Source organism: Triticum aestivum, chromosome 6D, assembly GCF_018294505.1.
Source record: "Triticum aestivum cultivar Chinese Spring chromosome 6D, IWGSC CS RefSeq v2.1, whole genome shotgun sequence".
Lineage (NCBI taxonomy): Eukaryota > Viridiplantae > Streptophyta > Magnoliopsida > Poales > Poaceae > Triticum > Triticum aestivum.
Genome location: NC_057811.1, coordinates 102127986 through 102143361, shown reverse-complemented (window position 1 = coordinate 102143361; position 15376 = coordinate 102127986). Strand labels below are relative to the sequence as shown.

The 15376-nt window shown below is 46.3% G+C and overlaps 1 long non-coding RNA gene across 1 annotated transcript in view; it reads right to left on the bottom strand.

Moving 5' to 3' along the window:
* Nucleotides 1-3346: 3346 nt before the first annotated feature.
* LOC123141228 (uncharacterized) overlaps nucleotides 3347-15376 on the bottom strand; it is a 27115-nt gene continuing 15085 nt past the window's right edge. The window contains exon 2 of the long non-coding RNA XR_006470210.1: nucleotides 3347-3656. This is a non-coding gene — a long non-coding RNA (uncharacterized lncRNA). The remainder of the gene's footprint in view (nucleotides 3657-15376) is intronic.

Below are 15376 nucleotides of genomic sequence, written 5' to 3'. Positions count from 1 at the left end.
CCCAATGCAAATTGGACTTGATAGGCATTGTCTTCATTCGACACTTGTGTGCCGACCCAACATCATATCTTCCTACTAATTCAACTTGGTCACTTGCATCCACCCACTTTAATCTTATTCGTATTTCTTCCACAACCTCTTCATAACTAGGAGTCTCAAGAAATATCAACACTTCCTCATACTTGTCAACAATATCCACATTCATGAATGCCTCTTTGTCAACATAATGAATATTCACAATCTTGTCCATCTAAAAAAATGGTAACATAAGTATAAGAAATGTACAATGCTAAATATACCACACATTGCTAACAAAACCCCTAACCCTAACCCTAAATCTTAACATTAGCCATAACCCAAACAATAAGGTATGCTCAACAACATCACAATGCAACACTATTGGAACAACAATACTCAAAACATCACATTATAGATTCATGTTCAAAACTAGGGTTAGGAACAACAAGAACAAATCAATCCAAATGGACAAATCCAACCAACAAAAATTTGTGAGATGAAGGAGGTTACCTCAACGAACGGAAATGACACCGGATCCACGGACCAACCCAGTCGATTTGCAAGGATTTGAGAGGGGCTAAGTGAGGGACATAAAGGGGGAAAAGGGCAAGAACTCGGGATAGGCCAATGGGGGAGAAGAGAGTGAATGGTGAGTGAAAGCCCTGCGACCACCTAAAATATCTGCACCAGAAACGCCATGGACGGTGGCGTTTCTAGAAAGGCTAGCTTGCTAGGCGTTTCCATCCCGCCACGTCAGCAAACAACGAGGCCTCGGCCTGGCAGTGGGCCAGGACAGAAACGCAAGCTGCCTCGGCATTTCGTAGTTGACCAGAAACGCCGCGGGCCCTGGCGTTTCTAAAAGGGTCAAACCGTAAAATACTTTCACGCCGGGTTCAGTTGTTGAGAATAAACTCTGACAAGGTTAGAACAGTGATTTCGGCCCTGAACACTGCATGCAGCATCTGCCTCTGCCGCCCAACTGATTGCTTCCGGCTTTATTGTATTTTTACAATGACTTGACATGCATTGATCATACGTGACCGTGATGCGACTCCCCTCGTCACATACAGGTGCGGGGTGGTGGATGGAGTACGAGACTTTGCTGGAGTAACCACTTTTACGTATACTACTCCCTGCCAAAAAAAAGTTACTGTAATGTAATAATAATACGACGTCATGTATTCTCGTTTTACTAGGATTCCACGTCACGTACTCGGTACTCATGGTCTAGGATCGCCGGAATCGGTGGATGGACGTACTGGCGTGGGCCAGTTAATCAGGTGGTACTGTAATGTGCTGTTTTTCGCGGGAGAGGGTAATACTGCACGCATCAGCTAGCTAGCTAGCTTGCCCATATCTACACAGAGACCCACGTGTGCACACGTACGCGGTAAACTACGCATGTGAGATGTGCAAGTACTCCTCATTTTTTAAAGGAAGTCTACTGCTTGGAACTCTCCATGTCATGTATTTCTACCGTCCATCCGCCACTAAGGGAATCTTCAATACTGACCTAAAATTTCCCACCGTCCATCCGCAAACAGGGTACCAGTTTGCGGACACAAATGCGAAAGCCATCCAATGCTATCCGCATACATTTTAAACAAGATTTAAACAAATGAGTTGTAATTCATGCAAATCGACTGATTGTCATATAAACCGAAGCACATTTATTACACTTCATACATTTTTCAATTAAAAAAGGAGCGGCTGGACCTAAACCTATCATATGGCGGTGCCCTCGTCCACTTCCTTTGTATTCCGCATCGGTGACCACGTCCTCCATCAGCCATCTCCATCAGCGCCAGCGGGGTTTAAGACCCACGAAGTGAAGGTGTGGTCTCCAGCAAGAAAGAGTAGGACATGGATGACGGACCGGCCCACTTGGGACACAAGGCTCTGCCGCCTACCATACCCTACTCATTCTCGGAGGAGTCCGCGACCTGTCTGTCACCGGTGCCGGTGGACGTGAGGTTGATGATGGACATGGACGGTCCGTCATTGTCCACTTGCCACATGTGCCCCCGAAAGTTGGAGGGCGGCGTTCTCGTCCTCGACCACCCGCGCCACCAGAGCGTGTGCTGCCACATTCACGTCCGGTTGTACCGCCTCTGCACTGTGAGCGGCGCGTTGAGCACACGCGGTCTCGTAGAGCACCCGCTGGTCCACAACGAAGTTCGGGTTCACCGCGACCATGGCAGCCACAGCCTCCTCGCTTGCGCGCTCGCCGTAGATTTGGCCCTTTGCTAGACGGGGTTGCTCGCGGAGGAACATGTTGTACCGCTGCTCCTCTTGCGCCTGCCGGAACAAAGACATAGGAGCCGGCGCAAGCTGCTCCTCCTCCGCCATGGCGGCGTTGAAGTGCGTCAGCGCCTGCTCCATGGTCAAGCCGGCAAGCACATGCGCGGGGGGCGGCGCGGTGTCGTCGTCCAAGCTCGTCTCCATCATAGGGTCGTCGTCGGAGACCTTGTGCGAGTTAACCGGCATGTCATGCTCGATCCACTAGGCAGCTGCAAGGGCGGCCATCTCGCGCTTCTGCTCCGATGACAGACTCTCCCACAAAGCGCTAGAGCTTGCAGTCATGGCTGATGTGTTGCAAGGAAGGAGGAAGTAAAGGGGATGTCGTGTAGTGTGCAGTTAGCCGGGTGTGGACGCCTTTAAATAGTGGACTCCGTTGGGGCCAAGCGTCCAGGCCCATCAATGCGCGGTGCCGGAGATGGTTTCTCGACCGACGAGCCTGCTTAATGGCGGCATACAGACGGACGAGTACGTGGTACATATCCGTCGTCCAGTAAACTTCTCTACGGCATTGAACTAGCGCAAACACCAGGGACACGGCGCCCTCGACCAGCGTGCTGCTTCAATGATTGGCCTAGTGAGAGGTCGTGTCCGCTCCGAACCGGCGTCAACGCGGAGCGGCCGCTCTACGACGGCATGAATGCGGGCAGCTGGCATCGGGCTGGAACGTATGCGGGCGAGGGAGAAGGGTTTTTAGTGGGCCAGAGTAGTTAGGAGTGGGCGTGCGGACGGTCCGGACACCCCCAACACCCCCTCCCCCCAGTTTGTCCCCGGGTTATGGGACAAAGCGCGTCCGGACTGGCCCGTGGACCGTTGCAGGATTGTGTTGGATGGCAAAACATGTCCGGACCGCATGATCCAAATGGTTGCGGGTTGTTTGAGGGTCAGCGCCAATGTTGACCCTTAAATCGGACAGCGCATGTATTTGCGGAATGATGGGGACCATTTTGTGGACACTAATGCGGGACCCGGCCATCCAACCATAGCCGCATACATTTCAGTATTTTAACAAACCAAACAAAATTCAACAAACACAATGGAACTGATTAAAGTTGGGACATAATTTACATAAAACGGACAAATTTTCATTCGTTTAACTAAAAGACTTTCGAAAAAAACTAGGAGACTAACTTGTAGCAGACCGTGACTTCGTACACGTGTCTGCTCTGCCCTAACATACCGTCGTCGTCGTTCATGCCGTCGTCGTCGGAGTAGTTCTTCCAGTGGCAGAAGGACTCGGGGTCGCAGCCGCCTTGGCCGGCCGCCAGCTATGGATGGATGACTTATCGACCGATGGACAAAACCGATGATGTTGCCCACGATGTATTTCATGGTCATAGCTGGAAAAACAGGAGACTTATTGATGTTGTACAACTGGATTACATTTTTCATACAAAATGACAATAAGGTAAGATGAAAAATAAGTCATGTTTCTTAGAATGTACAAACGTGTGTATTATATTTGTTTTCTTTTTGTATTGTTATGTTTATTTACACACATGCTTCACTTTTTTTTTTCGAGGACCGGCAGGAGCACTGCCTTTTCATTTCAGACGAAAAAAGAGGGTTTATGTACAAAGATGGCAGGTTTTTCTGGGGAAACCTCACAAAAACCCCATAAGGACCGCGTGTTACGCTAAGTTAACCAAATCAACCAATACCGGTCGCCACTTGTGCCCTGCCAAAGGCGCAAGCCCGCGGTCTTATATTGTCGAGCGCGATGGCCGCCACCTCCAGGTGAGTGAAGAGGGTTTCGTTGAATATCCGGCGGTAGCGCTCCTTCCAGATATTCCAAATGGTATAGAGGAAGTGACCGCTACGCAAGCGTATTTCATCCCTGGATAGGGGAGAGATGAGCAGATCCCACCTGTCGGAGACTCCCATGGGAGGTGGAAGTGTCATCGTGTTCGTGGGCGCCTCCCCGGTGTTGGGGAACGCAGTAATTTCAAAAAAATTCCTACGATCACGCAAGATCTATCTAGGAGAAGCATAGTAACGAGCGGGGAGAGTGTGTCCACGTACCCTCGTAGACTGAAAGCAGAAGCGTTATATCAACGCGGTTGATGTAGTCGTACGTCTTCACGATCCGACCGATCCTAGCACCGAACGTATGGCACCTACGTGTTCGGCACACGTTCAGCTCAATGACGTCCCTCGTACTCTTGATACAGTTGAGGACGAAGGAGAGTTCCGTCAACACGATGTCGTGGCGACGGTGATGATGAAGTTACCGGCGCAGGGCTTCGCCTAAGCACTACCACGATATGACCGAGGTGTGTAACTGTGGAGGGGGCACCGCACACGGCTAAGACAAATCTTGGAGTGCCTTTGGGGTGCCCCCTGCCCACGTATATAAAGGAGGGAGGAAGAGGAGGCCGGCCCTAGAGGGGGTGCGCCAAGAGGGGGAGTCCTACTTCGACTCCCGATCCAAGTAGGATTCGCCCCCCCCCCCCCCTTCCTATTCCAACTAGGAAAAGGAAGGGAAGAAGGAAGAGGGGAGAAGGAAGGAGGGGGGCGCCGCCCCCTCCTAGTCCAATTCGGACCAGCCCATGGGGGGCGCGCGGCCACCCCTTGAGGCCCTTCTCTCCTTTTCCGTATGGCCCATTAAGGCCCACTACTTCCCCCGGTGAATTCCCGTAACTCTCTGGTACTCCGAAAAATACCCAAATCACTCGGAACCTTTCCGATGTCCGAATATAGCCTTCCAGTATATCGATCTTTACGTCTCGACCATTTCGAGACTCCTCTTCATGTCCGTGATCTCATCCGGGACTCCGAACAAACTTCGGTCATCAATTCACATAACTCATAATACAAATAGTCATCGAACGTTAAGCGTGCGGACCCTACGGGTTTGAGAACTATGTAGACATGACCGAGACACATCTCCGGTCAATAAGCAATAGCTGAACCTAGATGCTCATATTGGCTCCTACATATTCTACGAAGATCTTTATCGGTCAAACCGCATAACAACATACGTTGTTCCCTTTGTCATCGGTATGTTACTTGTCCGAGATTCGATCGTCGGTATCACCATACCTAGTTCAATCTCGTTACCGGCAAGTCTCTTTACTCGTTCCGTAATACTTCATCCCGCAACTAACTCATTGGTCACATTGCTTGCACGGCTTATAGTGATGAGCATTACCGAGAGGGCCCAGAGATACCTCTCCGAAACACGGAGTGACAAATCCTAATCTCGATCTATGCCAACCCAACAAATACCTTCGGAGATACCTGTAGAGCATCTTTTTAATCACCCATTTACGTTGTGATGTTTGATAGCACAAAAAGTGTTCCTCTGGTATTTGGAAGTTGCATAATCTCATAGTCTGAGGAACATGTATAAGTCATGAAGAAAGCAGTAGCAATGAAACTGTAACGATTATAATGCTAAGCTAACGAATGGGTCTTGTCCATCACATCATTCTCCTAATGATGTGATCCCGTTCATCAAATGACAACACATGTCTATGGTTAGGAAACATAACCATCTTTGATAAACGAGCTAGTCAAATAGAGGCATACTAGGGACACTCTGTTTTTGTCTATGTATTCACACATGTACTAAGTTTCCGGTTAATACAATTCTAGCATGAATAATAAACATTTATCATGATATAAGGAAATAAATAATAACTTTATTATTGCCTCTAGGGCATATTTTCTGCAGTCTCCCACTTGCACTAGAGTCAATAATCTAGTTCACATCGCCATGTGATTTAACACCAATAGTTCACATCGTCATGTGATTTAACATTCTATAGTTCACATCGCCATGTGATCAATACCCAAAGGGTTTACTAGAGTCAATAATCGAGTTCACATTGCTATGTGATTCAACGCCAAAAGAGTACTAAGGTGTGATCATGTTTTTCTTGTGAGAGAGGTTTAGTCAATGGGTCTGCCACATTCAGATCCGTATGTATTTTGCAAATTTCTATGTCTACAATGCTCTGCACGGAGCTACTCTAGCTAAATGCTCCCACTTTCAATATGTATTCAGATCGAGATTCAGAGTCATCCAGATCGGTGTCAAAGCTTGCATCGACGTAACTCTTTACGACGAACTGTTTATCACCTCCATAACCGAGAAATATTTCCTTAGTCCTCTAAGGATAATTTTTTACCAATGTCCAGTGATGTACTCCTAGATCACTATTGTATTCCCTTGCCAAACTCAGGGCAGGGTATATAATAGGTCTGGTACATAGCATGGCATACTTTATAGAACCTATGGCTGAGGCATAGGGAATGAATTTCATTCTCTCTTTATCTTCTCCCGTGGTCGGGCTTTGAGTCTTACTCAACTTCGCACCTACCAACACAGACAAGAACTCCTTCTTTGATTGTTCCATTTTGAACTACTTCAAAATCTTGTCAAGGTATGTACTCATTAAAAAAAACTTATCAAGCGCATTGATCTATCTCTATAGATCTTGATGCTCAATAGGTAAGGAGCTTCACCGAGGTCTTTCTTTTGAAAAACTTTTTTCAAATACTCCTTTATGCTTTCCAGAAAATTCTACATTATTTCTGATCAATAGTATGTCATTCACATATACTTATCAGAAAGGCTGTAGTGCTCCCACTCACTTTTTGTAAATACAGGCTTCACCGCAAATCTGTATAAAACTATATGCTTTGATCAATTCATCAAAGCGTATATTCCAACTCCGAGATGCTTGCACCAGTCCATAGATGGATCGCTGGAGCTTTGCACACTTTGTTAGCACCTTTAGGATCGACAAAACCTTCTGGTTGCATCATATACAACTCTTCTTTAAGAAATCCATTAAGGAATGGAGGTTTGACATCCATTTGCCAAATTTCATAAAATGCGGCAATTGCTAACATGATTCGGACAGACTTTCAAGCATCGATACAAGTGAGAAAATCTCATTGTAGTCAACACCTTGAACTTGTTAAAAATATTTTTTGACAAGTCTAGCTTTGTAGATAGTAACACTACTATCAGCGTCCGTCTTCCTCTTGAAGATCCATTTATTTTCTACTGCTTGCCGATCATCGGGCAAGTCAACCAAATTCCATACTTTGTTCTCATACATGGATCCCATCTCAGATTTCATGGCCTTAAGCCATTTCGTGGAATCTGGGCTCATCATCGCTTCCTCATAGTTCGTAGGTTCGTCATGGTCTAGTAACATGACTTCCAGAACAGGATTACCGTACCACTCTGGCGCGGAACGTGCTCTAGTTGATCTGCGAGGTTTGGTAGTAACTTGATCCGAAGTTTCATGATCATTATCATTAGCTTCCTCACTTAGTTGGTGTAGGCATCACTGGAACTGATTTTTGTGATGAACTTCTTTCCAATTTGGGAGAAGGTACAATTACCTTATCAAGTTCTACTTTCCTCCCTCTCACTTCTTTCGAGAGAAACTCCTTCTCTAGAAAGGATCCATTCTTAGCAATGAATATCTTGCCTTAGGATTTGTGATAGAAGGTGTACCCAACAGTTTCCTTTGGGTATCCTATGAAGACGCATTTCTCCGATTGGGGTTTGAGCTTATCAGGTTGAAACTTTTTCACATAAGCATCGCAACCCCAAACTTTAAGAAACAACAGCTTAGGTTTCTTGCGAAACCACAGTTCATACGGTGTCATCTCAACGGATTTAGATGGTGCCCTATTTAACGTGAAAGCAGTTGTCTCTAATGCATAACCCCAAAATGATAGTGGTAAATCGGTAAGAGACATCATAGATCGCACCATATCTAATAAGGTAAGGTTACGACGTTCGGATACACCATTATGCTGCGGTGTTCCAGGTGGCGTGAGTTGTGAAACTATTCCACATTGTTTTAAATGAAGGCCAAACTCGTCACTCAAATATTTGCCTTCGCGATCAGATCGTATAAACTTTACTTTCTTGTTACGATGATTCTCCACTTTACTCTAAAATTCTTTGAACTTTTCAAATGTTTCAGACTTGTGTTTCATCAAGCAGATATACCCATATCTGCTCAAATCATCTATGAAGGTCAGAAAATAACGATACCCGCCGCGAGCCTCAACACTCATCGGGCCGCATACATCAGTATGTATTATTTCCAATAAGTCAGTTGCTCGCTCCATTGTTCCGAAGAACGGAGTCTTAGTCATCTTGCCCATAAGGCATGGTTCACAAGCATCAAGTGATTCCAAAAGTCCATCAGCATGGACTTTCTTCATGCGCTTTACACCAATATGACCTAAACAGCAGTGCCACAAATAAGTTTGCACTATCATTATTAACTTTACATCTTTTGGCTTCAATATTATGAATATGTGTATCACTACGATCGAGATTCAATAAACCGTTTATATTGAGTGTATGGCCGTAGAAGGTTTTATTCATGTAAATAGAACAACAATTATTCTTTGACTTAAATGAATAACCGTATTGCAATAAACATGATCCAATCATATTCATGCCCAACGCAAACACCAAATAACATTTATTTTAGGCTCAACACTAATCCCGAAGGTAAAAGGAGTGTGCGATGGTGATCTTATCAACCTTGGAATTATTTCCAACACATCGTCACCTTGTCCTTAACTAGTCTCTGTTCATTTTGCAACTCCCGTTTCGAGGTACTACTCTTTACCAACTGAACTAGTATCAAATACCGAGGGGTTGCTATAAACACTAGTAAAGTACACATCAATAACATGTATATCAAATATACCTTTGTTCACTTTGCCATCCTTCTTATCCTCCAAGTATTTAGGGTAGTTACACTTCCAGTGACCATTTCCTTTGCAGTAGAAGCACTCAGTTTCAGGCTTGAATCTAGCTTTGGGTTTCTTCACGGGTGGCAACTTGCTTACCATTCTTCTTGATGTTCCCTTTCTTACCCTTGCCCTTTTACTTGAAACTAGTGGTCTTGTCAACCATCAATACTTGATGCTTTTCTTGATTTCTACCTTCGCTGATTTTAGCATCGCAAAGAGCTTGGGAATTTTTTTCGTTATCCCTTGCATATTATAGTTCATCACGAAGTTTCAGTAACTTGGTGATAGTGACTAGAGAAATCTGACAATCACTATCTTATCTGGAAGATTAACTCCCACTTGATTCAAGCGATTGTAGTACTCAGACATTCTGAGCACATGCTCACTGGTTGAGCTATTCTCCTCCATCTTGTAGGCAAAGTACTTGTCAGAGGTCTCATACCTCCTGACACGGGCATGAGTCTGAAATGCCAATTTCATCTCTTGGAACATCTCGTATGATCCATGAAGTTCAAAACATTTTTGAAGTCCCGGTTCTAAGCCGTAAAGCATGGTGCACTAAACTATCAAGTAGTCATCATACCGAGCTTTGTCAAACGTTCATAACGTTTGTATCTGCTCCTGCAATAGGTCTGTCACCTAGCGATGCATCAAGGACATAATTCTTCTGTGCAGTAATGAGGAAAATCCTCAGATCACGGACCAAGTCCGCATCATTGCTACTATCATCTTTCAACTTATATTTCTCTAGGAACATATAAAAAATAAACAGGGAGCTACATTGCGAGCTATTGATCTACAACATAGATATGCTAATACTACCAGGACTAAGTTCATGATAAATTAAATTTCAATTAATCATATTACTTAAGAACTCCCACTTAGATAGACATCCCTCTAACCACCTAAGTGATCACGTGATCCAAATCAACTAAACCATGTCCGATCATCAGGTGAGATGGAGTAGTTTTCAATGGTGAACATCACTATGTTCATCATATCTACTATATGATTCACGCTTGACCTTTCGGTCTCAGTGTTCTGAGGCCATATCTGCATATTCTAGGCTCGTCAAGTTTAACCCCGAGTATTCTGCGTGTGCAAAACTGGCTTGCACCCAATGTATGTGAACGGAGAGCTTATCACACCCGATCATCACGTGGTGTCTCGGCACGACGAACTGTAGCAACGGTGCATACTCGGGGAGAACACTTATACCTTGAAATTTAGTGAGAGATCATCTTATAATGCTACCGCCGTACTAAGCAAAATAAGATGCATAAAGGATAAACATCACATGCAATCAATATAAGTGATATGATATGGCCATCATCATATTGTGCCTTTGATCTCCATCTCCAAAGCACCGTCATGATCACCATCGTCACCGGCTTGACACCTTGATCTCCATCGAAGCATCGTTGTCGTCTCGCCAACTATTGCTTCTACGACTATCGCTACCGCTTAGTGATAGAGTAAAGAAATTACATGGCGATTGCATTTCATACAATAAATCGACAACCATAAGGCTCCTGCCAGTTGCTGATAACTTTTACAAAACATGATCATCTCATACAACAATTTATATATCATCACGTCTTGACCATATCATATCACAGCAAGCCCTGCAAAAACAAGTTAGACGTCCTCTAGTTTGTTGTTGCAAGTTTTACGTGGCTGCTACGGGCTTAGCAAGAAACGTTCTTACCTACGCATCAAAACCACAACAATTTTCTGTCAAGTGTGTTGTTTTAACCTTCAACAAGGACCGGGCGTAGTCTCACTCGATTCAACTAAAGCTGGAGAAACAGACACCTACTAGCCACCTGTGTGCGAAGCACGTCGGTAGAACCAGTCTCATGAACGCGGTCATGTAATGTTGGTCTGGGCCGCTTCATCCAACAATACCGCCGAATCAAAGTATGACATGCTGGTAAGAAGTATGACTATTATCGCCCACAACTCTTTGTGTTCTACTCGTGGATATAACATCTACGCATAGACCTGGCTCGGATGCCACTGTTGAGGAACGCAGTAATTTCAAAAAAATTCCTACGATCATGCAAGATCTATCAAGGAGAAGCATAGAAATGAGCGGGGAGAGTGTGTCCACGTACCCTCGTAGACTGAAAGCGGAAGCGTTATATCAACGCGATTGATTTAGTCATACGTCTTCACGATTCGACCGATCCTAGCACCGAACATATGGCACCTCCGTGTTCAGCACACGTTCAGCACGATGACGTCCCTCGTACTCTTGATCCAGTTGAGGACGAGGGAGAGTTCCGTCAGCACGACGGCGTGGCGACGGTGATGATGAAGTTACCGGCGCAGGGCTTCGCCTAAGCACTACGACGATATGACCGAGGTGTGTAACTGTGGAGGGGGCACCGCACACGGCTAAGACAAATCTTGGATTGCCTTTGGGGTGCCCCCTGCCCACGTATATAAAGAAGAGACGAAGAGGAGGCCGGCCCTAGAGGGGGCGTGCCAAGGGGGGAGTCCTACTTGGACTCGCGATCCAAGTAGGATTCGCCCCCTCCCTTTCCTATTCCAACTAGGAGAAGGAAGGGAATGAGGAAGAGGGGAGAAGGAAGGAGGGGGCGCCGCCCCCTCCTAGTCCAATTCGGACCAGCCCATGGGGGGGGGCGCGGCCACCCCTTGAGGCCCTTCTCTCCTTTCCCGTATGGCCCATTAAGGCCCACTACTTCCCCCGGTGAATTCCCGTAAGTCTCCGGTACTCCGAAAAATACCCGAATCACTCAGAACCTTTCCGATGTCCGAATATAGCCTTCCAATATATCGATCTTTACCTCTCGACCATTTCGAGACTCCTCGTCATGTCTGTGATCTCATCCGGGACTCTGAACAAACTTAAGTCATCAAATCACATAACTCATAATACAAATCGTCATCGAACGTTAAGCGTGCGGACCCTACGGGTTCGAGAACTATGTAGACATGACCGGGACACATCTCCGGTCAATAACCAATAGCGGAACCTGGATGCTCATATTGGCTCCTACATATTCTACGAAGATCTTTATCGGTCAAACCGCATAACAACATACGTTGTTCCCTTTGTCATCCGTATGTTACTTGCCCGAGATTCGATCGTCGGTATCACCATACCTAGTTCAATCTCGTTACCGGCAAGTCTCTTTACTCGTTCCGTAATACTTCATCCCGCAACTAACTCATTAGTCACATTGCTTGCAAGGCTTATAGTGATGAGCATTACCGAGAGGGGCCAGAGATACCTCTCCGAAACACGGAGTGACAAATCCTAATCTCGATCTATGCCAACCCAACAAATACCTTCGGAGACACCTGTAGAGTATCTTTTTAATCACCCATTTACGTTGTGACATTTGATAGCACAAAAAGTGTTCCTCTAGTATTCGGGAGTTGCATAATCTCATAGTCTGAGGAACATGTATAAGTCATGAAGAAAGCAGTAGCAATGAAACTGTAACGATCATAATGCTAAGCTAACGAATGGGTCTTGTCCATCACATCATTCTCCTAATGATGTGATCCCGTTCATCAAATGGCAACACGTGTCTATGGTTAGGAAACCTAACCATCTTTGATAAACGAGCTAGTCAAGTAGAGGCATACTAGGGACACTCTGTTTTTGTCTATGTATTCACACATGTACTAAGTTTCCGGTTAATACAATTCTAGCATGAATAATAAACATATATCATGATATAAGGAAATAAATAATAACTTTATTATTGCCTCTAGGTCATATTTCCTGCACCCGGTCCATGCCTGAACATGCGACCAAACCGCAATCGCAAATGGACCGTCCTTGCAGAGGTGAGTTGCCGTCTCCGATGCTCCGAGGCATAGTGGGTACGTAGGATCGTGCGGCCATCCGCGAATAGCGAGCATGTCGGCCGTGAGGATCTTGCCATGGAGCACCAACCAGGAAAAGAGCATTTGGGCTCCGCGTGTGCCTCCTAAATCTTCGTCGGCGAGAACCTGGGGAAGGAGCCAGAGAATTGGGCTTTATATGCCGAAGCTGCGGAGTAGATTCCATTGGGAGTCCAAGGCCAGGGGAGTCCTCCCTGTCTATAGACAGTGTAACCTGGGAGGTCAGTGATGCGATCGCGATGAATTCCTGCAGGTGCATGAGGGACTGAAGGCGGGGCGACCGAGTGATCCAATTATCCTCGTGTAGCTCCTTGGACACTGTACTCAGCTTTCTAGTGGCGATTTTTTATAATTTGGGAGCCAGCATCCTTAGGGGGCCATTTCCGGTCCAGTCGTCGTGCCAGAAGAGAGCTTTGTGGCCGTTACCCATCACGATGGAGGTGGAAGCTTTGAATAGCGCCATATCAGACTCGTCGCAAGGTAGGGAAGAGCCTACCCACTGACGATCAGGGTCGGTCCACATTAGCCATGGCCAGCGCAAGCGGAGAGCCCGACCAAACCTCTCAAGGTACGTGATTCCCAACCCACCTAGGGCCTTTGGCCTGCACACCGTCTTCCAGTTCACCAGGGAGTGCCCTCCAGTCGCATTCTCGGAATTGTCACCTTGCCATATGAAGTTGCGAGAGATCTTGCTAAGCTTGTGGTTGGCCCACGCCGGAAGAGGCAGCGCAATGAGATGGTGTGTGGCGATGGCGCATAGGATAGACTTCGCCAAGGAGACTCTTCCCGGCTTCGCAAGGTTCTTTCCCTTCCATCCCGGAAGCCTACCCATTGCTTTGTCTATGAGAGGTTGTAGATCAACCCGCTTGAGTCGTGAGGTATGCAGGGGGAGGCCCAAGTACTTGGTTGGGAAGGAAGCGATCTTCACAGGGAATGTCGATAAAATGTGGGTGAGGTCGATCTGTTGGCAGCGAATAGGGAACACCTCCGTCTTTGTCACGTTGGTGATGAGACCTTATGCCTCCCCAAAAAAGGCAAGTATCCCCGTAATGGCGTCCAATTCTTCCTTCAGACGGTTGGCAAAGATGCCGGCGTCGTCAGCGTAGAGTGAAATTCTGCAGGAAGCAGAATGAGCCTTGATCGGCTGTAGAATCCTGGCCTGGGAGGCTTCCCGGAGCATAAGCTCGAGCGGGTCGATTGCTAGGATGAAGAGCATGGGGACAGAGGGTCACCCTGACGCAGGCCCCAAGCGTGAGCAAAAGGCGGGCCCGGGTTTCCATTTAGCAGAATCCTCGAAGAAGATGATGCCAAGGTCCTGCAAATCCAATCCCGCCAACGCTGACCGAATCCAAGTTGCTGAAGTACCTCAGGAGGTAAGCCCAGCCGAAAAAGTCGAAGGCCTTTGAGCTGTCCAGCTTGAGGAAGAGGCCAGGCATTGACGTGCGATGCAACTCATTTACCAAGTTTTGCACATGTAGGTGGTTATCATGGATGCACCGTTTCTTCACGAAGGCGCGCTGGCTCTTGGAGACTAGCGTGGGGAGCAGTGGGGCGAACCGGTTTGCTAACAACTTCGAGAAAATCTTCGAGATGCTATGAATGAGACTGATTGGATGGTAATCCCCAATCCTGGTGGCGTCTACCTTCTTTGGCAGCATAATTATGTTCGCCGAGTTAATCAGCCCGGCGCAATCGCCACACAGATCTGCCAGCTGTAGGATCGCAGCCACGACGTCAGTCTTTATAATCTCCCAGCAGGACATGCTTCACTTATGATCATCATTGACAAATATGTTGTTTTTTTAGAAAAGAAGGATGTACCCCCGGCCTCTGCATCTGGACGATGCATGCATCCATATTACTCCCTCCATTCCTTTATGTAAGGTGTATTATTTTCGGCACGATGACCAAGGCACATAATTCTACACATGTTAGGATGAAATTGTTGGAAATATGCCCTAGAGGCAATAATAAATGGTTATTATTATATTTCTGTGTTCATGATAATAGTCTATTATTCATGCTAAAATTGTATTGTCCGGAAATCGTAATACATGTGTGAATACATAGACCACAACCTGTCCCTAGTAAGCCTCTAGTTGACTAGCTCGTTGATCAACAGATAGTCATGGTTTCCTGACTATGGACATAGGATGTCACTGATAACGGGATCACATCATTAGGAGAATGATGTGATGGACAAGACCCAACTTAAGCATAGCATAAAAGATCGTGTAGTTTCGTTTGCTAGAGCTTTTCCAATGTCAAGTATCTTTTCCTTAGACCATGAGATCGTGCAACTCCCGGATACCGTAGGAGTGCTTTGGGTGTGCCAAACGTCACAACGTAACTGGGTGACTATAAAGGTGCATTACGGGTATCTCCGAAAGTGTCTGTTGGGTTGGCACGGATCGAGACTGGGATTTGTCACTCCGTG